The sequence below is a fragment of the Balaenoptera acutorostrata genome, chromosome 13 (assembly GCF_949987535.1).
Source record: "Balaenoptera acutorostrata chromosome 13, mBalAcu1.1, whole genome shotgun sequence".
NCBI lineage: Eukaryota > Metazoa > Chordata > Mammalia > Artiodactyla > Balaenopteridae > Balaenoptera > Balaenoptera acutorostrata.
The window spans coordinates 20,046,181-20,071,006 of NC_080076.1; positions in this window are offsets into that span (position 1 = coordinate 20,046,181).

Genomic DNA, 24,826 nt, shown 5'->3' on the forward strand with positions numbered 1-24,826 from the left:
CAGAGAGATGGGGTGTCCAGGCTGGGCTGGCCTGAGGGGTCCAGAGCTGCCGGGGGGCGGGGTGGGCAGCCGTGGGAAGGGGGGCTCTGAGGTTCCATCTGCTGTGTGTTTATGACTCTCTATAAATCACACAGGGAGTGATGGAAAAGGCCCTGTACAGGGTGTCAGGAAACCAGTTTTCCAGTTGTGGCATGGCTTCTAACAAACTGTGTGGCCTTGGACAAAGCTAGATTTCTGGGTCTCAGTTTCCTTACCTGTCAAACGAGATTGACTGGCTTTGATGGACCCTCAGCTCTAAAATGCTGTGAGCAGATTCCTCTCCCCAAGCCTTGGAAACTGTAGGGTGAGAGGTCCTGCTCTGAGCAGAGGTCCTATTCAAGTTTGACTTTTCCTCTTGAGACAGAAATATTGAACCCGGCTGTGACTGGAAGTCATTTTTAAATGAAATAGTTCTGCCAGGGAAGCGTTCAAACACACCCAGTGTACAAGGTTGCAGGAATTGAATGGAAAGGACCTTGTGGGTGCTCACAAAGTGAACATAAAGCAACTGCAGACTTTGTTCACATTATAAAACCACAGGCATCAGAGGATGAGATTAGGATCGGGGGCTGCACAGAGTAGAAGTCCTTTAATCATGTTTGAAGAAATCCTAGGGTGAAGTTTCCAGCACGGAGACCCACGTTGCCAGGTAAAGTACAGTCACAGATGACACTTGCGAAGCTGGGACCCTTTAGAAGTCGTGTGTGTGTGAAGGTGTGTGTGTGTGTGTGTGTGTTCTGTGATTGAGCCTTGTGGGCTCTGGCTGCTGGGGCCTCAGCTCTCCCCACATGACCAGTATACCATGCTGCCACCTAGTGTGGGCTCAGGAACTTCTTGGTGTGCTCCCAAGATACTGAGGAACAAAAAGAAATGAAGCCAGGAGTTCCCAAAGGCTCACAGACAGAGGCACCATTCATGTTAAGCGGTGGGACTACTGAGGCCTCCTTTCTCCTTGTGATAACCCCACTTCTAGTTATGGACATGTGTGCTTCTCTCGCTAGCTTTCTTAACACTTAGGACAGAATCTTGAATTCTACACGGAAAAGGTTCCAGCTTTAGGGCACCAACCGTTGATATCCACACATTCTCTCTCTGAATAAAATGTTGAAACTGAAGGTGATTAAAAAAGGAAAAGCCTTTAGTGGGAAGCCAGAGGAAGAATACATAGATTGTCACTTGCTATCAACGTTCCCATGCTCATCAACAGGGAAAGGTGTGAAATTGGAAAAGTTTCCTTTGCAAATTATGCAAAGGGATTTTATCCCAAAGTTTGCCATTCATGTCAGTTAAAGGTGGGTATCTCAGCATTGACATGATACCGCGAAAATATACCCCTGAATGTCTCTTCCAAACACGTGCGAACCATGGAAACGTATTCTTGATAAGGCATGGAATGGGTGGGATTATGCTAATCAAGGAAAACCTTACAGGGTGAGTGATTTAGTGACCTCTTTCTAAGTGTAAGAGCCTAATTTAAAGTCCTAAATGGCACCATAAATGTAGTCAGGCATATACTTCCACAGTGATACTGGATAGTAGACACAGTCGGAGTCTAAAGTACCTTGAGGGACACCCTGTTGGGCTTATTATCCGGTACTTCCCTCCTAATCACTAAAGCCTAAACTTTAATACTCAGGGCTTTAATACTCTGTTTACCTAACACTCCGTCAAGTCCAATACATTTTAGTTCTCTTACCTTTCCTGGCAAGGTAGCCACAAGCATGAACAGTTGTTGTTTTTCTCCTTAGCACCAACTTGAGATCTTTTGTTATAGGCTAAGTCCATATTTTTTAAATGGAGGTGTTGGGGAGGATTGGATTGGGAGTTTGGGATTAGCAGATGCACACTATTGTATGTAGAATGGATGAACAACAAGGTCCTACTGTATAACACAGGGAACTATATTCAGTATCCTGTGATAAACCATAATGGAAAAGAATAGGAAAAAGAATGTAATACATATATATATATCTGAATCACTTCGCTGTCCAGCAAAAATCAACACAGTATTGTAAATCAACTACACTTCAATAAAATAAATTTTTTTTAAAGTTAAAAAAATGGAGGTGTTTTTCAAAACTTTAAAAAAGACTGTATTAGAATCCCATGGATGCTGAGGCTGAACGAAGTCTTAAATTACCACACAGAAGCTTCACTAAAAAACTGAAAATATTTACGCTTCTAGAAATACTTTCATGGCCCCTTTGACGGAATTTGTAAGGAACCAATGTTATAGTTGTAAAATTTTGAAATGATAAATTTATATTGCTAAACTACTGCTTTATGCCTTTATAGGTACTGGCGTTTTTCCAAAGATTCATTTCCTCAAAAGCATTCAATGCTGAGAAGTTTCAAGTCCACTCCATGGTCTCTGTTCCTTCATCTCTGCAATGATTTCTTTTTTTTTTCACAGAAATGCTGACGGACTCTATCTTAGCCAATCTCATTCTGCAAATCTTATTGCTAGTGACCTCTCTTACTTTGTGTGTGTGTTTTTAAACATTTTTAATACATTTACCAAACTGCCTTCCAGAAAAGACTTGCCCTAATTACGTTTTTTTTTAAAAATTGTAAGATATTTAAGATGTACATCTAGGTGATTTGATGTGTATACATTGTGAAATAATCACTACACTCAAACTAATTATCATATCCTTTACTTCACACAGTTACCTTTTTTTTTTTTTTTTTTTTTTGGTGGGGAGAGCACACTTAGGATCTACCTTCTCAGCAAATTTCAAGTATACAGCACAGTATTGTTACCTACTGTCACATTAGATCTCCAGAACTGAGTCATCTTGCAGAGTTGAAAGTTTGTATCCCTTGACATACATCCTCTCTTTCCCCCTCCCCCCAGCCCCTGGGAGCCACCATTCTACTCTCTGCTTCTACGAGTTTGACTAATTTATATTCCATATGTAAGTGTGATCTCCCCTACTTTAACCCTCTGAGAAAATGGGAGCATTGGGAGAGAGGAGTAATGGGAAAACTCTCTGTGAACAGTGACCAAATGTTCAATCTGATGCTTGTGTAGGGAATGGGCTAAATCCAAATTTCAACTTTTCTGGATGAGAACTAAAATTTCTGGTGACATCCAAGTGCATGAGTAGAGGAGAGGGAGGAGAGGAAGAGACAGAGACCGTAAGATGGGGACCATAATCCATTCCATACCCCAGTCTCATGGTCTTATCACTTCCCACATGGGAGAGAAGTGTGCACCAATTCATGACATTTTAGTGGGTATGGTCCCTAAACTCACATGCAGGAGGTCTTTATGGTTCAAGTGGAGAGAAGAATGTTTTCCTCCTGCAGTGAGGCAGCAGCTGTATGTGGAGCAGATTTCAGGTGGCAGGCTGTATGTTACATGGGGACAGAGGCAGAGGTGAGAAAAATCTCCATAACCGTGAACCCAGGGAAGACAGACAACTGAATTGAGTGCTCAGGTGCACAGACTATGCACTGGGACCGTGTGGTTTTGAACCCCAGCTTTACCACGTACGAATCATGTGACCTTGTGTAAGTTGTTTCACTGTGCTCTGCCTCTAGTTGCTCATTTAAAAAAATAGTGATAACAGTATGTACTCATGGGATTGTCGTAATGATTAAATGAATTGCGGGTACAGAATGCATAGACCAATCTCGCACATAGTAACTGTTCAAAGCATGTTAGCAATGATTATGTCCTTGTTGAAATTAATGGAAAAACTGGATCTGGAAACTCTTAGGGTAACAAAAAGGAAGGCAAGGAGTTCAACTTTTGACCATCTTCATAGTCAGAGGTTGGCAGGTCATCTGAGTTACACACCAATCAGCTATACTTTGGGCCAAGTGGGAGATAAAAGGCCCGGGACTGGCTGTGCAATGTATGGGACCCAGTGCGAAATAAAACTGTGGTGCTTTGCTCAGAAATTATTAAGAATTTCAAGATAAAGAGAGCAGAGCATTAAATGGAGCGTGGGGTCCTTCTAAGCAGGTGGCCCTGTACCACTGCACAAGTCGCATGCCTATGAGGCTGGCCCTGCAAAGGCTGCGTGATATAAGTACGTGGTCTCTGGACCCACAGAGCTTGCCCTGTAGCTCTCAGACTCTATGTGATCTTTTCCCCTTCACTCATTTCTTATTGCTTTACACTTTCATGGTAGTGTTCTTGTTTGAATTTATGGTTCAAAACGCAAGCTTCTTGGAAATCATCTGAGAGCATTTGAACCCTTTGTCTCTATTTTCCCACATTTCCTGCACTCTTCACTTCACTGCAATCTGGCTCTCACCTCCAGCACCCATACCCCACTCAACTGCCACTATCATTTGCTCTGAATTTTTATGGGTGGGTACCAATGTTTTCTTAATTTCGTCTTTACAGTACCTGTACCTGTCCCACTTAAACTGTATTTATCATTTACAGTTTGACATTGATGACATGACCCTAAAACTCTCCTTTCTGACTTCAGCAAGGCCACTCCAGGGTCCCTTGTGTCTTTCCTCTCTTTTTCTGTTTTTTTCACTGCCTATATATCTTTGTTCCTCAACATTTGATAGTCTTTATGGATTTATTTATGATTTTTGGTCCTGGTTCTGATTCTTTTTCTGCACATATTTCTTGAGGATCTCATTCACTCTGAAGGCTTCAACCATCACCAAATAATGCCAACTCTGAAATAAATACATTCACCCTCTTCTCTGCTGATTTAGACCTATATTTCCAGTGCACATCTAGAGAACTCTGTCTCGACATTCCTAAGGGGCCACACCCTCAATACATCTTAAACCAACTCACGTGTTCCTCATTCCTTTCTTCTATGATCCACTTTTATTGCAATACGATTTAGGAATCTCAGCTAGAACCTTTAGTGATCCTTTAACGTCACTCTTTGCCTCACCACACATTACCCAATTCTTCCCCATCTTCCATTTATCTTATTGCCTAAATATCTCTTGAATCTATCCCCTCCTTTCAATTTTCATTACAAGTTTCATGCCCATCACCAAACTAGCCTATTAGTCTATATCTTTACTGTTCTATCTTTGCATTGTATTCTGTCTCCAGGTTTTCTACCTTCTAGTTATATTCTATACATACCCTAAAAATGTTTTCCAAGATATAAAATTGTTCAAGGTACACCTTTGCTTAGGGAGCCCTATTACCTGATGCTTAAAGTTAAACTTGTTTGAAAATGGACAAAGATTTTTGTTTTTCTGTTTGATCCCAATTTATCTGAGATTAATCTTCCTTCTCCAGTCTTCCTAATCACATACCTTAGGTCAAGCAACTCCAAACTGTTGACCTTTCCTTGACTGTGTTGCCCTCTTTTAGATCTCTGTGTTCTTGCCTATGATGTTTCTTATATCCAGAAATGCCTTCCCCTAAATTCTTTACACCAAGATTCCTAATTGTCTTTTAAGAGGCAGCTTATCTGAGACTTCTTCCGAGAAATCTCTTCTACTCTCTGTGACCCCATAGCACTTTGCACATAGTTACATTGATTGCGATTATTTATTTGCCTTCTCTACAATTAGCCATGAACTGTAGTATTATGCTATATCCTTCTTCATATCCTCAATGGCTACCACGGTCCCTAGCTCAGAGTAGAAACTGAAACAACGTTTCATGACTATCCTAAGTACAAAGTCAAGGGTTTACCAGAACTTATTTTGTTTTTTCTGTTTAGTTAGGGCTAATTTTGTTTTTCTGTTTCATTACAAATGATAAAACTTGGACCAAGGAGAAAACCAAAAAACTTTATAACAAACTTCCCATGCTGCCTCTGGAAGTGCTCAAACAGAGGTTAGTTTCCTCCTATGGGGGGGAATTTGCATTGGGATTGAATGCTATCTTAACTTTCTTATAGTAATTCCTTTGGTGGATAAGATACAGCAAAATTATCTCACAAATAATAGAACCTGTGATATGACTACAGCACCAGCAGCCCCTGTTCTTTTTATCTCCACTTACTCCTTTGCCCCCACTTATTCAATATTTTCTAAATGAATTTATGTCTACTACAGAGTGGTTATTACACTTCTACATTTAAGAACTTTTGTGAAAGAAAGCCAGAAATACCAGACATTTCTTATTTTTGATCATTAAACTTGTGTGTCAGGCTGGTAATGCCATTTGTTTAAGCTTCTTCTGGTCACAGTGGTCAAAGTTACAGAGTCAATCCTCATATAGATCAGTTATGTTCCCAAAGAGAATTATCACCTCCGCATTCTGAGACAGCATGCCGTTCTCTTACTAGGTGAGGAAAAGTAGGTGCCTTTGAAGAACATCTCCATTATAGGAAATACAACTCCAGCTAGATGGCAAATCAATAGTATTTGTGTGTGTCTATGTATTTTTACTAATATTCGTGAAATTGCAAGTGTCTCTAGCACCAGAGCTAACTTTATAAGGACAAAATTCAGCATAGTTGTTTCTTATATATTTATCTTTGGCATCAAGAGAGTCAGACCAGGCTAACAATGGTAAACAATGCAATGGCGAATTACTTTTCATACTACATTTGTATTCTTCTACAACATTTGAAGCAAATTTTGGTTGCTTTCTTTTACCATATTTAAAGCTGCTATGAGCCATGCTTTATTACCCAATTACATATGGTAATAGATGTCATCAAGTTTTCTAGTGAAGACCATAGGTCAGCTCCCAAGCTTAAATTTCTTCATTTGTCAACTGGGAGCAAGGCTCTTCAATGGTGCTGTGTACAACCATCATTCTGTAAAGTTCTATAAAAGAAGTATACCAAGTTTTTGAGGCAACGAATTCAAATATATATTAGAACTAAGTTTGTTTAGAAATGGAAATGCTTTTGGATAAGCCTAGTTTGGGGGTCAGTAAGAGAATTCGTGGAGAAGAATTGTCCACAACAGAAAATAAAAGTAATTTACATAGCATTGTAAACATTGGTGGCTCTAGGCAGTTCTGTATATATAATGTAACAAAGGACCTAGTCTCTGACCCTGAACAATTTTCAATTTATCACTACAAATGCCCTAAGAATTCAGAACAACACAGCACAGACTAAGGGCACATTAACTATCAGGCATTGTCACTGAAATCTTCCTCCGGGACAAACTTTCCAAGAGGGTTTTAAAGCAAGGAATGTTGGCTGATATTAAATTGGCAGATGAGTCTAGGTCGAAAGAAAAGATTGCATGAACAAATAAAGCATGACCCTAGAATGAACTGAAAGAAGAGTGGGGACATTAATGAGGTCAAAGATGTTGATTAGATGTGAAGCCAAAAGTCCGAGGAAAAATAAGAGAAACCAGTATATATTGCAATGAAAAGACAGTGAATATAGATCTAAATGTGTAGAACAGGGCTGGCAAACTTTTTCTGCAAAGGACCAGATGGTAAGTATTTTTGGCTTTGCGGGCCATATAGTCCCAATCACAACCCTTCAACTCTCTTATAGCTGTAGGAAAGCAGCCATAGACAATTCATAAGGAAATAGTGTGGCTGTGTTCCAATAAAACTTTATTGACTAAAACAGGAAGTAGACTGATTTGGCCCACAGACCAAAGGTATAAAAGAACAAGGGAGGAAATAATCAAGCCATATTGATTTATCATACTTGTAGCACTTTTGGCCATGGCATGATATCATGGCCCAATAACTCTGTGGCTGTCATTGAAATCAGAGCCTTATACAGGATTCCTGGGTAGTTAAGTAAATGATACCACTGGTCTTGTTCAGGGATGACCTAAAATTGTGCAGTAGGCAAACTGCCTACTTTCTCTTTATTTGTGCTCTCTTCTCGTGGGTACTTCCCACAATCCCCTGTCCTGAATACTACTTACATGCATATTCCACGAGACCAACAACTTATTCCCCACCATTGCTGGGCTTGTGAACGTTAGATTCTGTATTTTTGACTACCATAGAAATTAGTTTGAACAAAATTGGGAATGACTCTTTAAACATGATAATAATAGGTATCTAGCAATATAAAATGGACAAAAAAAGTTACTTCAATTAACTCTAAAATTGTCAATATAAAGACTTTAAGAATCTATTTCATACCTGGAGACTTAGGCTTAATCACAGAAATTATTTATAATTAGGGGCTGAGAATTACTAGAACCCAGGTCAGTAGATTCCTAAATTAGAGCTCTTTTGTCCCATTTGATGCTATTCTATTTATGTTGCTACTTTTCAAAGCCTTGAAAGTAGTTTTAAATAAATGCAAAACTTTTAATGAACCCATAAGTTCCGGACGCAGTCTCTATTCCTTCTGTATTGTGGATAAGCAGTAGGAGAGATTCCGTCTTGCGTAATATCAGGGACATTGACCAAGTAATCTCTTCTTCCATTCACATATTACACTAGCTTCATGAAAAGTAGATTGCACTCTGGCCCAAGAGTTCTCCACTTGTGAAGATAGACACGCACCAATTCATCCACCATTCCTCACTCCCTTGGCATCAGCAACTACATTTGTGCAATGACTGGTGAGGCAGGGGATACAGGACACCACAGTCAAAGACAGCCCTCCCAGGTGGTTTCAACCTCTCTATCACCAACTGCGCTAGCCAGCCACCGACGTGAAAAGCTAGCACAACACATGTGTTTCTAAGAGGAGAATCATCCTTTTCACAAGTGGTCAACACCTCACGGACTACTTTTGCTAGATGTCATTTGCTAGATGTCATTTGGCCAAACCCTAACGCTGCTAGTTTAGCTGACAAAATTTAAAGCATTCGAATCAAATAAATTGGATTACTACTCTTGGATTAAGAGAAATCATATCTCCAATTTTGGGTCTGTTTGCTTTGGCTGAGCTTGAATCCAGCAAACTCTGCTTTTGATAACCACACTAAAGCGGCAGGGAGTGAGCTAGCAGCAGGAGATGTGAGAAAGATTGAAATAGAAAATACATCATCAACAAATAACGTTTCAGATTTTTTTTTCCCTAGATGTTTTAGAACCTGGAATCCTTCTGTAATTGCATTCATTACCCTTGACCCAGGAATTCCATCCCAAAGAAAATAGAATTGGAGATTAATGATAGATTTGTGAAGAAGGGAAGATAGTACCGGTAATTCCTCTGCCTGTCCTTCACAAATTCAGTTAAGGTTTTCCATGAGGTGGGGAGGATCATAAGGTATATGTGCTTCTAACCTGACCAATGTGGGTGTACTCTGTCCCCATTCAGCTTCCCTGCTTAGAGGACAAACTCCAGTCTGGTACTGCCCAGGAAGCTGCAACGCTACTTGGGGCTTTGACTCTGGGGCCTCTGTGATTTGCTTTTAGAATCCGTATGTTGTAGTCACTCAAGTATTGCAAATTAGCCACAAACAAAACCCAAGTTCTTTGGTTGCTTTCAAACTCTGCAGTTATCATCATTGGAATCATAGCCTTATGCAGGTTTCCTGGTAGTTAAATGGTTTTATTCAGGGGTGAACTAAAATTGTGCAGTAGGCAAATTGCCTACTTTCTCCCTTTTTTTTTTTTTTTTGGCTATGCCATGTGGCATGTGGGATCCTAGTTCCTCGACCAGGGATCGACCCTGTGCCCCCTGCAGTGAAAGCACGGAGTCCTAACCACTGGACTGTCAGGGAAGTCGCGCCTACTTTCTCCTTATCTGTATTTCTCCTTTTGTAGGTATCTCTCACCAGCCCCATCCCGAACACCACTTCAATGCATCTTCCAAGAGACCAACAGTCTACTCCCCGCCATTGCTGGGACAATGCTTTGTGGATGACTCTTTGTCTTTCCAATGTCCAATTTTCTCCAATGCCCTGGATTAATTCACATTAAGTTATTAATGACTGAAAATGGTTGAATCCCCCTGAGCGTAGTTGCACTTATGAAATTGTTTTCCGCAAAGAAAGAAAACTCTGTTCATACAAGTTGGGGCTGACTTATAAAGGAAATCATTTGGGGTGTGGAGGGGGTTTCCATTATCCCTCGACTCATGTCACTTTTGACTAGTCTCCACTCCCTACTTAATTGTCTCCTGGAGCACGTGGCTAGTTTCAAGGCTGCTGAGGTCAGGAAACCATTTGGAGAGCATATTGCCATATTGGCTTTTATGGGGTCCTTGTTTACATTGGGTAAAATATCATGTTCTTTAACTCTGGGAATATAGGCAAACCTACCCTTGGAAAGTTTAATGGAGGGGGTCCCAGAAGGAAATGGAAGCAAAAGGTGCTCAGTGCTGTTGCAGAACAGCTGATCTGGGTGCTTTCAACTCCCCTTCATGTTCTAAACCAAAAAAACACAGGCACAGAGCCATGAATAGCCATGACAAGAGTTAGGAGGGTTTTTTTTTCCCCCTAGGAAAAATAAAACTCTTGAAAATCTTTTTCGCTCTGGAAAAAAATATAGGCTAAAGAATTTAATAAGATGGAGCCTTTATTTAGAAACAACATGCCTTCCTGTGGACACAGATCTCACTCGGAAAGAAGCTAAGAATGGACCTGTACAATTATTTTCTGGCAAAGAACCAATCACATTTGGAGACCTCAGCAGCTGAACACAGAGTGACAGCTGAAAGCTAAAACATGTTACAAAGATCAGAGACATTGCTGAATGCTCCATTTTGAAGTTTGATCCAAAGACCCAATTTATGTCATGTTGATTTTATTGAAGAGAGAAGGTTTATTCCAAAGGCTGTTTTAAGCCCTAACTCCCTTCTTTTGCTCTTTTGGCCCTTCAGCCTCACAGGATTTCCAACATCCCTGGAAGATATTTGCTCTTCAGAAATGAGTCCAGCAGTGCTTAGGAAGGCATTAGGTGCTTCTCCAAGCCTGCTTCCCCCCAACTCCCCTCCGCCAAGAACCATAGTTACAAGCCGGCAGTTTCCCATATTCTAATAAGAGAATATATTTCTCATTCTGCCTGAGGGCTGCTTGTTCTGGGTTCTTTTGAAATATCTATGGCTTGTCCAATATGAAAGAGAGCCAGGACAAAGTAGATGTTTTTTTACTACTATCTAGATTTTAAAAATACTTATTAAATACATGGTATAATAAAATATACAATAAAATAAGGAGTAGTTATGGGTTAGGGTCTTGGGCTCTGGAGACCGACAGCTGGGGTCTGGGTAGTACCTGTTTTGTGACCATGGACCAGTCATTTCTTGAAGCCTCTGTTCCTCATCTATTAAAAAAAAGTATAATAATCTCTACCTTATAGGGCCATTAGAATTAAATAAGTTTTAAATGCCTTATGTGTGAAAGCTTTCAATACATATGATGTAATAATATGAAAAGTAAGCTGGCATGGTTCAAAGTATAAATGCTAAAATAGGAGATCAGAGGGGTTCAAAGAACACAGAATGGGGTGATGCAGTTAAGGGTGGATTAAGCTGAGGTGTAGAGTTTGTGTTTTTCTCCATAGCCTTGTCCAGAACTAATGTGTGAATTTGCTGCCATCTCTAAGGAACTAACAGTTTTCTTTTCCCACTCAATATTCTAAGTTTAATTATTTTACATATATACTTTCAGAGCCTTTTGAAACCCAAATGAGTATTTTTGGTGCAAGTAGAGCTTCACCCTCTTTTCCTCATTCCCAGCTTCCTCGTAGTTGATCGATTATGTTTCCCATTGTATGTGTGGACCCCTGGCCAAATTTCTGCTTCCGTGGCTGGCCTCCATCTGACCCAGTTCAATCCAATTCTTCAAACCACGTTTCAGGAAACCACTTTAGTTTCGGGTGTTTTATTAAATTCAGATGCATTGTGTTTATTGAGTTTCCTATTCCAATTCTAGGATTCAGTTTAAAAGATCCAACTGGTACACCATGACACACTCACACATTTTGAAAATAGCCCAGAAAATTTAGTGGAACCCTTTAATTAACATGACTGCACCACCGTTACAGTCTCTAACAATTGACTCCTTTCCTCCCTTGCTTCTTATATTTTCTCTGCACTTCCTTTGCCCCACAATTTGTAGCCTACGCGTCCCTGGAATTTCCATCCTTTCTGAAGTCAGGTTGGATGAATATCTTTCCTTTGCTGTGACACTGAACCTGAAGAGCATAACTGCTTTCTATCTCCCATAGAGGACACAAGCTCCATTCTTACTCAGGAATTCCACTGGCCAACATGAAGCCTCCATCCTAACTAGGTGACCTCCTGGATAATGATTGCATTTGATAACTTGACCAAGGAGACGCTGAAATGTTTTATTATCAGTTGCTTCATTGTCATTGAAACAGATAAATTTACTTATCTTCTGGAACCTCTAATTTTCCAATTTGTGCAACCCAAATTTTCAGCTTCAGTTTTCGCTGGTTTTCTCCACCAGCGGTTGTAAAGAATCAGCAGGTTATGGAGAAATCACTAACTCTCTGGGACTCCTGTGCCACAGCTCAAATCTATAGCCCTTTAATTCTGTGGCAAGTTTTCAAGTTGTTATATCTTTGTTTTCAACAGATTTCATGTGGGAAAGGCTGTGAGCTACGGCATGTGTTTATCCCAAATGAGACTCCTAGTTCAGGGATATAGTAGTAACCATGATTTGCGAATAAGCCATGGCCATACACATATTTTTTCACACACATATTTTTGTTAATATTAAGCAGTTATTTGCAAAACAAGCTGGTACAGTTTCTTGGTTGGATTGTTTTACAGGCTTCTATCAGCTGTTGCAAGAAAAGAACTGAGCTGCAAAAGGGATTTAAGTCGTATCTTATTACTCTTTGTTAGGGAAAGTATTGAATTTGGTTAAAAATCAGTCAACTCATTTAGAAATTATGTTGCTGACAGACAAATGCCAAATGCCAGATGGTGGAGTTGGGTAGAGACCTAATTTGAGTCAATGAAAAGTCCACTCTGACCTCTTATTCTTGTCCCTTTTTAAATGTTATTTACTTTTATTTTTTTCTCCCACTTAACTGAGTTTTGCTGTCGTATGAAACATAAAAATTCATAATACACTTTAACTCTAATCTTATTTAAAAGGTTGTTTTATATATAGATCTATTCTAGATTCTCACAGCCTCTATAATCTCAAAATAGTCTTGGTTGACTAATTTTCCTGGTACCACTGGTCCTAGGACATAATGAAGATCTACAATGAACCACTTGCCATTTAAATTAATTCCACTTTTTATTTATATAAAGTCTTGTATAAGAAACTGATTATACCTTTAAAAGGTTCCTAGCTTGTGTCTCTTCCTTCCAAGAACATCGAGAAGCTTCAGTGATTGTATTAAACTAAATAATACTTCATTATTCTGCCATTATAGAAATCATAAGGCAGAGATAGTAACACATCAATTATCCAACTTTGTCAGTAAATGAGCTATTCCTTGTGAGTGGTTTTGTCAAGAAACGAAGTGTATCCTATTATGAGTTAGAAATATTAGCATTAATCATTTGGCATAGAAATCTATTAAAAAAAAAAAATCACTGTATACTTCCAGGCTACTCTGGCAGGAGACTGCCACTTAAAATCCCATTCTCAGGCTGATGAGAGGAAACCAGGTAGCTCAGGAAAGAAGAATTGCTCTGGGATTGGCTGGCCCCTGGCTGTGCATCACCTTGTCCCCTTGTGCTCCCATTGGGGACCCCGTCTTTCCTTGCAGCCTATTTTGTGTTTACCCCTGTGTCGAGGTGATCCAGCTTGGTTCATTGGGTTGCCTGAGTCTCTTGTCTCTGAACGAGAGCTTTCTTTGACTCATGGTTTCCTATATCTCTGATTGGTATCTTCCTACCCCTAAATTCTGACACTCCCAGATCTGTTGTCTGTCCCCACAGTTTTGTCTTTTAGAGAGTGGTGTATAAATGGTGTCATACAGTCTGTTACCTTTTGGGATTGTCTCCTTTCACCTAGCATGATACCTTTAAGATTCATTCAAGTTGTTGTATGCACCAGGAAGCCATTATTTTCTATTGCTGAGTAGTATTCGATTATAAGGATGGACATCAGTTTGTTTACCCATTCCTCCATTGAAGGACATCTGAGTTTTTTTCCCAGTTTAGGGTGATTATGAATAGAACTGCTAGAAACATTTGTGGATAGGTTTTTATGTGAAGTAAATTTGCAGTTCTCCTGGGATTGCTGGGTTATATGGAAAGTGTATGTATGTTTAAACCTTTTAAAGAATGGCCTTGAAGAGTGGCAATCCCATTTACATTTCCACCTACAATGTATGAGAGATCTAGTTCCTTCACATCTTCACCATCACTTGGTATTATTGATACTTTTTAATTTTAGCCATTTTGACGAGTGTGGAATGGCATCTCATTGTGGTTTTAATTTGCATTTCCTGCATGACTAATGATAATGAACATCTTTAAGTGTTTGCCATCCAGGTACGGTCTTTGGTGAACTGCTTCTTTAAATCATTTGTTCATTTTAAAAATAGGGTTGTATCTTTAATTATTGCTGAGTTTAAAGTTTCCATATATATTCCGGATACAAGTCCTTTGTGAATATGTGATATGCAAATATTTTCTCTCAGTCTGCTGCTTGTTTTCTCATTCTCTTTACAATGTCCTTCACAGAGCAAAAGTTTTCATTTTGTGGAATTCTAATGTATTAATTTTTTCTTTTTAGATTATGCTTTTGCTGTCGTATCTGAGAAATGTTTGACTAATCCAATGTCAAAAAAATTTTCTTTCTTGTTTTCTACTAAAATGTTTATAGTTTTGTGGTTTAAAAAAATTTTTTTTAAATTTATTTTTGACTGCGTTGGGTCTTCGTTTCTGTGCGCAGGCTTTCTCTAGTTGTGTTGAGCAGAAGCTACTCTTCACTGCGGTGCGTGGACTTGTCATTGAGGTGGCTTCTCTTGTTGCAAAGCACGGGTTCTAGGGCACACGGGCTTCAGTAGTTGTGGCACGCGGGCTCAGTAGTTGTGGCTTGCTGGCTTTAGAGCGCAGGCTTAGTAGTTGTGGCTCACGGGCTTAGCTGCTCCACGGCATGTGGGATCTTCCCAGACCAGGGATCAAACCGGTGTGCCCTGCGTTGGCAGGCAGATTCTTATCCACTGTGCCACCAGGAAGTCCCTAATTTTGTGTTTTACTTTCAGGTCTATGATTTATTTTGGGTTAATTTTTGTGTAAGATGTGAGGTTACAACATTATTTTTCTGCATATGGATGTTCATTTGTTCTGATATCACCATGGCTCTCAGTTTTCTATACCTCTTTATTCTGTTGAGATATAGAACGCCAGAGAGCCAAATTTATTAGAATAGCTCATAGGGACAGAGGCTTTGTAATACCTATTGTGGTAACTCAGTGGTCTTTTTTCTTGCATCTTGTTCAGAGTTGTGCCCTAGGAGGTTGGGAGGACTCTATAAGTGATATTTGGATAACTGAGGTGTCACCATATGTAAAAAAAACACAACAGGTCACTTGAGCTGAGTTGTGTATTTCAACACAACTCAAAATATATGATCACTGGAATTATGTGGACATTTTTAACAGACTGATAGAAAATTACTGAATCACTTGCATCTCTTTTTTTATAAGGTAGTCCATATGACTTACATGTATTGGTCCCTTCATCAATTCACTTAACAGATAGTTGTTAAACACCTACTGTGTGCATGGTACCCCTCCAGATGCTTGGGAATCATTAATGAATAAAAGCAGATGAAAGTCACCCCCTCGTCAGGTTTGGATTACGCTCATGTGGGTAATAAATACATACTTATATGTTAGGAATGGGTGAGTTTATCTTATTAATTTATATTAATAAGATAAAGATGTATAAGATAATATAAAATGAGCTATATATATGTAATAAAATAATATAGTGATAAGATAATAGCAAAAGGTCTAAATCATACATTTGTAAATAGGACAGTTTTCCTATTGTCAAGGGCTTAAGAAAACAAGACAGGAATTCCAAGCAGTTAGTGTCTTTTCACTGATTTCTTATTTATTTATTAAATAAATATTTATTTCCGGGTAATATGTGCAAATCACCATGCTGCTCAAATAAGTATTTTAATATATTTATCGTACAATAAATATATCCTTTCTCTACCCTTTCTTTGGATTTGGCTGTGTGTGCACGGGTGTTGGAGTTTGATGTTGATGGAAAATATAGTGCACGTGTAATAAACAGCATGCTCTATAGGACGCTCCAAACCAGAACAATGAGAATTCAGAAGAGGCAATCCTAGCTGCCGACATACAAGGCCCTGCTCTTTTAACCCCACAACTACCATGCAGTGGCTCATAGCAAGGATTCATTCTTTATTTCGGAAACACTTTTAGCACGGACATTTTAGCATGGACATTTTCAAGCATATGCAGTATTAGAGAGAAAACTATAAAAAAAAAACTCCATGTTGCCATCATTCAGCTTTAAACACATTTAACATTATCAGCAAGGATTTTGGAATGAGGTGCATATGAGATCATGACCTAATTCTTTACTTGCTGGCTATGTGACCGAGATCAAATACTGACGCTCTCTTAGCTTCAGTTTTCTTATCTGCAAAATAGGGTTAAAAATGCCATCCACAGTGTGTACGTGAGGATGAGGCGAGACGATGATGGACGTAACATGTCTGTCACTGTGTCTGTTATATAGTAGAGGGACTCGGTACACATAGTCTACCTCCATGGTGCTCACAGCTTGTTTCTAGCACCACAATTGTTTTGTGTAACCCCCCATAGACTAGGGGCACCTTGAAAGAAGGGTGTATGCCTTTCATCTGCTTCCACCCTGTTTGGCAGATAGTATGTCTTCAAGAGATATTTATAAGCTAACAAGTGAGCAATTGGATAAGATTTCATAGGAGAGGTATTGAAAGATGTTGATGTGTGGGAAAAGTATTCCAAGAAGTGTATATCAGAGGTAGAAAAGTCCAACATGTGCTCACAAAAATGATAAGCTAGGGACTTCCCTGGTGGCGCAGTGGATTGGACTCCGCACTCCCAATGCGGGGGGCCCGGGTTCAATCCCTCGTCTGGGAACTAGATTCCACATGCATGCTGCAACTAAGAGTTCGCGTGCCCCAACTAAGGAGCCCACCTGCCACAACTAAGACCCGGTGCAACCAAATAAATAAATTAAAAAAAAAATGATAAGCTGTCTCACTGGTGAGGTCTAGAAGATGAGATTCGAAAGATGCGTTAGGTCCATAACATAGACCCTGGGATTTCAACATTATGTAGGTAACAAGGAGCCACTGAGGTTTTCTGAAGCAAGTTACTTTTAGTTAGTGTGGCTATTGTCAGTATTTAAATGTGTGGTTTAGAAATATTTGAACAGCATTTTACAGTTAAACAATGTTATAGGTTGAATTGTGTCCCCCGCCGCCTCCAGAAGATATATTTATCTCTTAATCCCTGGTACCTTGAATGTGAACTAATTTGGAAATAAGGTCTTTGCAAATGTAATCAAGTTAAGATGAGGTCATTAAGGTTGGCCCTACCCCAATATGACTGATGTCCTTATAAAAAGAGGGACATTGGGACACAGAGACAGAGAGAGGAAGGGGAGAATGCTTCCAACAGAGGTAGAGATTGGAGTGATGGAGCTGCAAGCCAAGGGATGCCAAGGACTGAAGGCCACTACCAGGATCTGGGAAGAGGCAAGGGAGGATTCTCCCCTGCAGGTCAAAGAGGGAGTGTGTCCCTGCCAACACCTTGACTTCAGACTTTGAGCCTCCAGAACTGTGAGAGGATGAATTTCTATTGTTTCAAGCTACTGAGTTTGTGGTACTTTGTTCTTGGCAACCCTGGGAAACGAGTACAAACAGTTTAAGAGTTTTTCCTGGAAATCTTGTTGGCATTATCCATTTGCATAACTAACACTTTAGGTAGACTCTAAAGATGAACTTTGGTCTTGTTCCCCGTTGAATGGTCCCAAATGCAAAATTAAGAGAGTCTGGTTTAGAAATGTCCCATAAATTAGAGGTATAGGGCCAACCCTCCCTGTACTGGGCATAGCTATAGACGTGTAGTAGGAGAACGGCCTATGGCAGTAGAGGCGTAAATATATGCACTTTCTGGCCCAAAGACAAAAGTAAAATGTAGGGACATCCCTTCTGGTTCTCCTGGCTGCCATAGAGCCTCTGGGCTTCATGAAGCATGAAGACGCTGTACTTTTGAGTGAGTAGCGAGCTGTGTTGATGTTGTGACAGCAGGCTGGGGATGATTTTGGATGTCTATTGTGACGCTCAGAAAACAGGGGAAGCTGGGGGGAGCCCTGCCAGGGGGCTTGGAGCCCATCCAGGTTTGTTTGTCTTACTGTTCAGGCACGTCCCTCAGCTCTGCTTGGAAGCAGCCAAAAGGAACGTTCTGGAAGGATTTCACAGAATACAGGTGGGGACTCAGTTTCCGACTAGTCAGGAGGCATCTCATGGTGAACAGAGTTCACTCCAAAATGACGAAAATAAATAGTAGTGACTAGAGACCAGTCTTTTGCCACCTGATGTGGAAGGTCTCACCCATCCCCCTGAGACTCACAGCCCGAAGTCAGAGATGTGCCTATAGCAGAGTTGACAAAAATAAACAGAAAGCAGGTTGTTGGCTATGCCTCTTTCCAGCTGACTACCACGGGGAGTGGAGTAACTGCCACCTCACTTCTCAAAAGAAGATCTCACATCCCCTCCATGCGTTTGTTCTGGTTGCAGGAGCGGTCCACGTCCAAGGCAAAGTTAGAGAAGAGAGGGAGGCCAGGAAATTTTATTAACAAAGACGGTTCTGGCATTGCATGGTCAGGCAGTGCTCAGCCCCAGAGCTTCTGCCAATGCTCTTGGGTTGTTTGGGGGCTCTGGGGGGCTTCTGGACTGTTTCCAAATCCTAGGCATTGGTATTTTTCCCATGGAACAATATGGAACAGGACCGGATCTCAAACCTATTCACTCTTCTTGGGTTTGCAGTTTCTATTTTGTCTCTGAGATTCCTTCCCGGTTATGGGTTGAATGTTTCCCCCAAACTTCACATGTTGAAGTCTCAGTACTTCAGAATGAAACGTTGTTTGGAAATAGGGTCGTTGCAGATGTGATTAGTTAAATTAAGATGAAGTCATTAAAGTGGGCCCTAATCCAATATAAAGGTGTCGGAATAAAAAGGAAACATTTGGACACAGAAACATGTACAGAGGGAGAAGTCCACATGAAGATGAAGGCAGAAATTGGGGTGATGATTCTGTAACTCAAGAGACACCAGTGATTGCCAGCAAAGCAACAGAAACTACAAGAAAGGCATGGAATAGATTCCCTCACAGCCCTTAGTAGGAAATTAAACTCAGAAATCAAGCTGATACCTTGACTTCGGACTTCTTGCCTCTAGAACTGTGAGACGATCACTTTCTTGTTTAAGCCACACAGTTTGTGGTGCTTTGTTACAGCAGCTTAGGATACCAATACATACCCCATCGTTAAGCATGAAATCAGACATGGGAAATGCTGTGCTGAGAGTGGGCTGGCGGGGCAGCGGAGCAGATCTTGGGAGTGGGGTTCAGCAGTGGGGTTGTGATAGAGAGGTTTGGGAAGCTGGCACATGTCCAACCCTCCATGGACACGATCCACCAACTGCCCCAGACTGTTTTTTTTCCAAGCATCCGCTTCGTCCTGCATGCTGTAACAGCCCGCAGGGTAGCAGTGATGGGAGAGAGGCAAGGGAGCGAGAACTCCAGGTCACATACATACAGACAAGACATGATAACCAACTCTTTTTAAATTTAATCAGAGAATTGAAGACAGGAAGCTGAAGACTTTCATTCCCTAATGGATGATATATTAGGATTCCAAGTATATCAGTTATTCTAAAAATAAAAGTAAACATATGAAGGAAATAAATTAACAAAATAGCCAAGTTTTCATGAGAAGACTGCTGTTTTCCTGCCTTAGAAATCTTGCTTCCTCAGTGAAACCTTCGATTCTCCTGTAGGCTGACCCTTGCGTTGATGAACAAGACATTCCAGAATTCTGTGTCAAAGCCCTTTACTTTTTTCCTTTTTTCACTCTTTTGTCTCCCACCCCAACTCTTAGTAGCTTCTTCGTATAAATGAGATAATGCATGTCTTAATGCTAATCAATGATTAGCAAATAGATACTTAAGAAACAGTCATTCTTTTCATTGTTTCCTGTCTCTTAACGGTCCTTTTATTATATCTTCTTTAAATATATGTGCCTTAAGCCTCAAGCTATTCATAAAATCAGAGGTTGCGGTCTTAATTTTATTTGTGTAATGAAATTTAATTAGCTGCTAACATGTTTTAAAGAGTGAGATTATGTATATATAATTTAATATATATAATTTTAAAAGTGCATTTCCAACTTCAACATTTCTGAAGAAAATTGGAAGATCTAACACTATTCCTGGTGGAAAGAAAACCTGGTTAACATTTGCATTAAGGTGTGTATTAGTAACGTTACCCCGAATGGCTGCCTATGTGAAATTCGACAGAACCAAAAGAAAGCTGCAACATTAGTACTGCTTAATTAGAATCACTAGAGACCCACGCCTATGAATACTTTGAGCTTGTGGTTCTGAACACTAATTAATAATAAATATTTCCTTTTAAATTATATTTTGTGAGCCAGGTCTCTAGTGACAGAATTGGACAGTGGCTGATGCAATAAAAGAAAAGAATTAATTTTTATTAGCATTCACAGTTTGCAAAGTTCCTTGATACGAGGACTGCACATCATCAACTTGGCTTTGGCAGTGATGTGTGTTGGAACCTCAGCAGTGACAAAAGGGAATGAGGAGGAACTGTGGAGTGATCTGATTTTAATACTGTCCTCTGGAGGGGTCATGAGAATCAGGGTCCTAAAGAGCGGCTGGGTAGCAAAATTAAGCTCAATCCAGGCTGGGGTGATGATAGAAGTTGTCAAAGGCGGTTGATGGATTTCAGCTATGCGGATGCATATAGGCAAATGGAACTTCGCATCCTTCATGGGGGAATGTCCATCTGGTTTGAAGCAGGAATCCACAGAGGGTTATGGTGCACAGGGACGCGGAAAGCTAGGAAGGTGGTCAGAATCCCAACCAAGTGGTCTTGGGGGCCGGGAAAGGGCTCCGGTCCCAATGTAGAAATGAAAAATTTAGGTATTCAGGAAATACTTGTTGCAAGCATGGGCTAGTAAATCTAGCCCTGCCACTTAACAGCTGCTGTGATCTTGGGAGAGTCATTTAAATTCTTAGTGTTTGGTCAGGAAAACAAAAGCCATCTTAAGTATTTAGAAAAGGTTTCATGCAGGGAATTAGAGGCTAGGAAAGAAAATATCAGGAAGTCTGGAAATACTGGGATTCCAGGGAAGCTGACTCCAGCTGACAGTCGAAGGGGGTGATCCTTCAGAAGCTGCCTGGAAGCCACAGGCGGAACGTCCTATCTGCAGCCTGCGGTCCATGCCTCCGCTCGGCTGTAGCCAGAGAGGGGCCGGAGGACCACGGGCTCTGCTTCTCTTCCACCTTCCAAACCTGCAACAGCGCTTTTCTTGGGTGAAATCCAATCAGGGACCTGCTGGCCCAGGACTCTGGGGAACTGAGTTCTCAGACTTTGTGAACCTGGCCCCTGGGGATTAGCTTAGAAAAGCAAAGACCATACTATCAAAAACAGTATCTGGCGTACCTCTCTGGGCCTCACTTGCTTCAGCTGTAAAATGAGAATGAGACCAATGAGGTCATCCATGTTTGCGGAGATTCGATGTGCACTTGGAACAAAACAGATTCTCAGTGATCAATAACTTCTACTCTAGAGCGTGGAGCACTAAGGAAAAAGCAACAACATCCTAAGAACCACAGTGGCCTTGACCAGTAAGGCAACATGTCTAGGAGCACAGATTCTGGAACTGGGTTTTGATCCTGGCCTCACTACTTACAAGCTGGTCTCTTTAGACCAGTTACTTAACTGCCTTATGCCTCAGTTTTATCAGTTATAAAACGGGTATAATAGAGGTCACATCCTCATAGGAAATTGTTGTGTAAATTAGGGAGTTAATCTACGTAAAGTGCTTACATATTATCATCTTTGAATTTTCACTCTGTCATTTTTCTAAAACTTTAAAAAAAATTTTGAAACAATTTTAGATTTAAAAAGGAGTTGTAAATATGTTATAGAGACTTCCCACATACCCTTCCTCCAGCTGCCCCTAATGCTAACATCTTACACAATCAGGGCACAATTATCCAGACTGACAGTAATATTGGTACAACACTATGAACTAACAATAGATTATACTAGGATTTCACCAGGTTTTTTTCACCAATGTCCTTTTTTTTTTCTTTTGTTCCGGTATCCAATCCAAAAGACTTCATTGTGTTTACTTGTCTTTAGTCTTCTCCAATCTGTGACAGTTCCTCTATGTTTTTCGTCGTTCGTGACACACATATATGCCTTATATACCTGTGACTTAGCAGTTCCACTTTTAAGAATTTATTCTACAGATATACGCATACATATTTGAAATACAGGGTTACAAGATTATTCAACCAGCATTGTCTCTAATAGAAAAGATTGGAAACAATCTGCAACCTATGAATCGTCAAATAAATTATGACCAGATAATGGGATACTGTTTGGAGGTAAATAAAAAGTGAGGATACTCTTGACGCTGAATTGGAAAACAATCCAGGAAGTATTAAATGAAAAAGTATGTTATGAAACAATGAAAAAATAATTTATTTATATCAGAATGGACCCACAGATATTTCTTTTTGTCTTTGAATTATAATATAATATTATATTGTTACTTATTTTGGTGCTCAAATTGGTCCAGCTTTGGCCATTGGAGCTCCTCCAGGTTGGCTCCTGAGTCCTTTTGGCCTGCCCCCATCCTTTTCTGAGCACTTCCCTACTTCCTGACACCACAAGATAGTCCAGGTTCATCTTATATTTTCCCTGCCCCAGCCTTGAAATCAACCACTTCTTCAAGGAGCACTGGTTTCTTTGATTAGGGAATGGTGTGGTTTCTTTTTTTAGCTATTATTTTGTAATAACGTAATTTTTTTATTAGATCTTTATTGGAGTATAATTTCTTCACAATACTGTGTTAATGTTACACAACAAAACGAATCAGCCATGTGCATACACATGTCCCCATATCCCCTCCATCTTGAGCCTCCCTCCATCTCCTCCCTCCCCTCCTCCTTATCCCACCCCTCTAGGTCATCACAAGACACTGAGCCGATCTCCCTGTGCTATGCTGCTGCTTCCCAACAGCCAACTAATTTACATTCGGTAGTGTATATATGTTGATGCTACTCTCACTTTGCCCCAGCTTCGCCCTCCCACCCCATGTCCTCAAGTCCATTCTCTATGTCTACCTCTTTATTCCTGCCCTGCAACTAGGTTCATCAGTACCATTTTTTTTTTTTTTTTTAGATTCCATATATATGCATTAGCATACGGTATTTGTTTTTCTCTTTCTGACTTACTTCACTTTGTATGACAGACTCTAGGTCCCTCCACCTCACTACAAATAACTCAGTTTCTTTCTTTTTATGGCCGAGTAATATTCCATTGTATATATGTGCCACATCTTCTTTATCCATTCATCTGTCAGTGGGCACTTAGATTGCTTCCACGTCCTGGCTATTGTAAACAGAGCTGCAATGAACATTGTGGTACATGTCTCTTTTTGAATTATGGTTTTCTCAGGATATATGCCCAGTAGTGGGATTGCTGGGTCATATGGTAGTTCTATTTTTAGTTTTTTAAGGAACCTCCATACTGTTCTCCACAGTGGTTGTATCAATTTACATTCCCACCAACAGTGCAGGAGGGTTCCCTTTTCACCACACCCTTTCCAGCATTTACTGTTTCTAGATTTTCTGATAATGGCCATTCTGACCGGCGTGAGGTGATACCTCATTGTAGCTTTGATTTGCATTTCTCTAATAATTAGTGAAGTTGAGCAGCTTTTCATGTGCCTCTTGGCCATCTGTATGTCTTCCTTGGTGATATCTATTTAGGTCTTCTGCCCATTTTTTAACTGGATTGTTTGTTTTTTGATACTGAGCTGCATGAGCTGTTTGAATATTTTGGAGATTAATCCTTTGTTGTTTCATTTGCAAATATTTTCTCCCATTCTGAGGGTTGTCTTTTTTGTCTTGTTTATGGTTTCCTTTGTTGTGCAAAAGCTTTTAAGTTTAATTAAGTCCCATTTGTTTATTTTTGTTTTTATTTCCATTACTCTAGGAGGTGGGTCAAAAAACATCTTGCTGTGGTTTATGTCAAAGCGTGTTTTTCCTATGTTTTCCTCTAAGAGTTTTATAGTGGCTGGTCTTACATTTAAGTCTTTAATCCATTTGGAGTTTATTTTTCTGTATGGTGTTAGGTAGCGTTCTAATTTCATTCTTTTACATGTAGCTGTCCAGTTTTTCCAGCACCACTTATTGAAGAGGCTGTCTTTTCTCCATTGTATGTTCTTGCCTCCTTTGTCATAAATTAGGTGCCTATATGTGCGTGGGTTTATCTCTGGGCATTCTATCCTGTACCACTGATCTATATTTCTGTTTTTGTGTCAGTACCATACTGTCTTGATTACTGTAGCTTTATGGTATAGTTTGAAGTCGGGGAGCCTGATTCCTCCAACTCCATTTTTCTTTCTCAAGATTGCTTTGGCTATTTGGGGTCTTTTGTGTTTCCATACGAATTGTAAATTTTTTGTTCTAATTCTGTGAAGAATGCCATTGGTAGTTTGATAGGGATTGCATTGAATCTGTAGATTGCTTTGGGTAGTATAGTCATTTTCACAATATTGATTCTTCCAATCCAAGAACATGGTATATTTCTCCATCTGTTTATGTCATTTTGATTTCTTTCATCATTGTTTTACAGTATTCTGAATACAAGTCTTTCGCCACTTTGGGCAGGTTTATTCTTTTTGTTGCGATGGTAAATGGGAGTGTTTCCTTAAT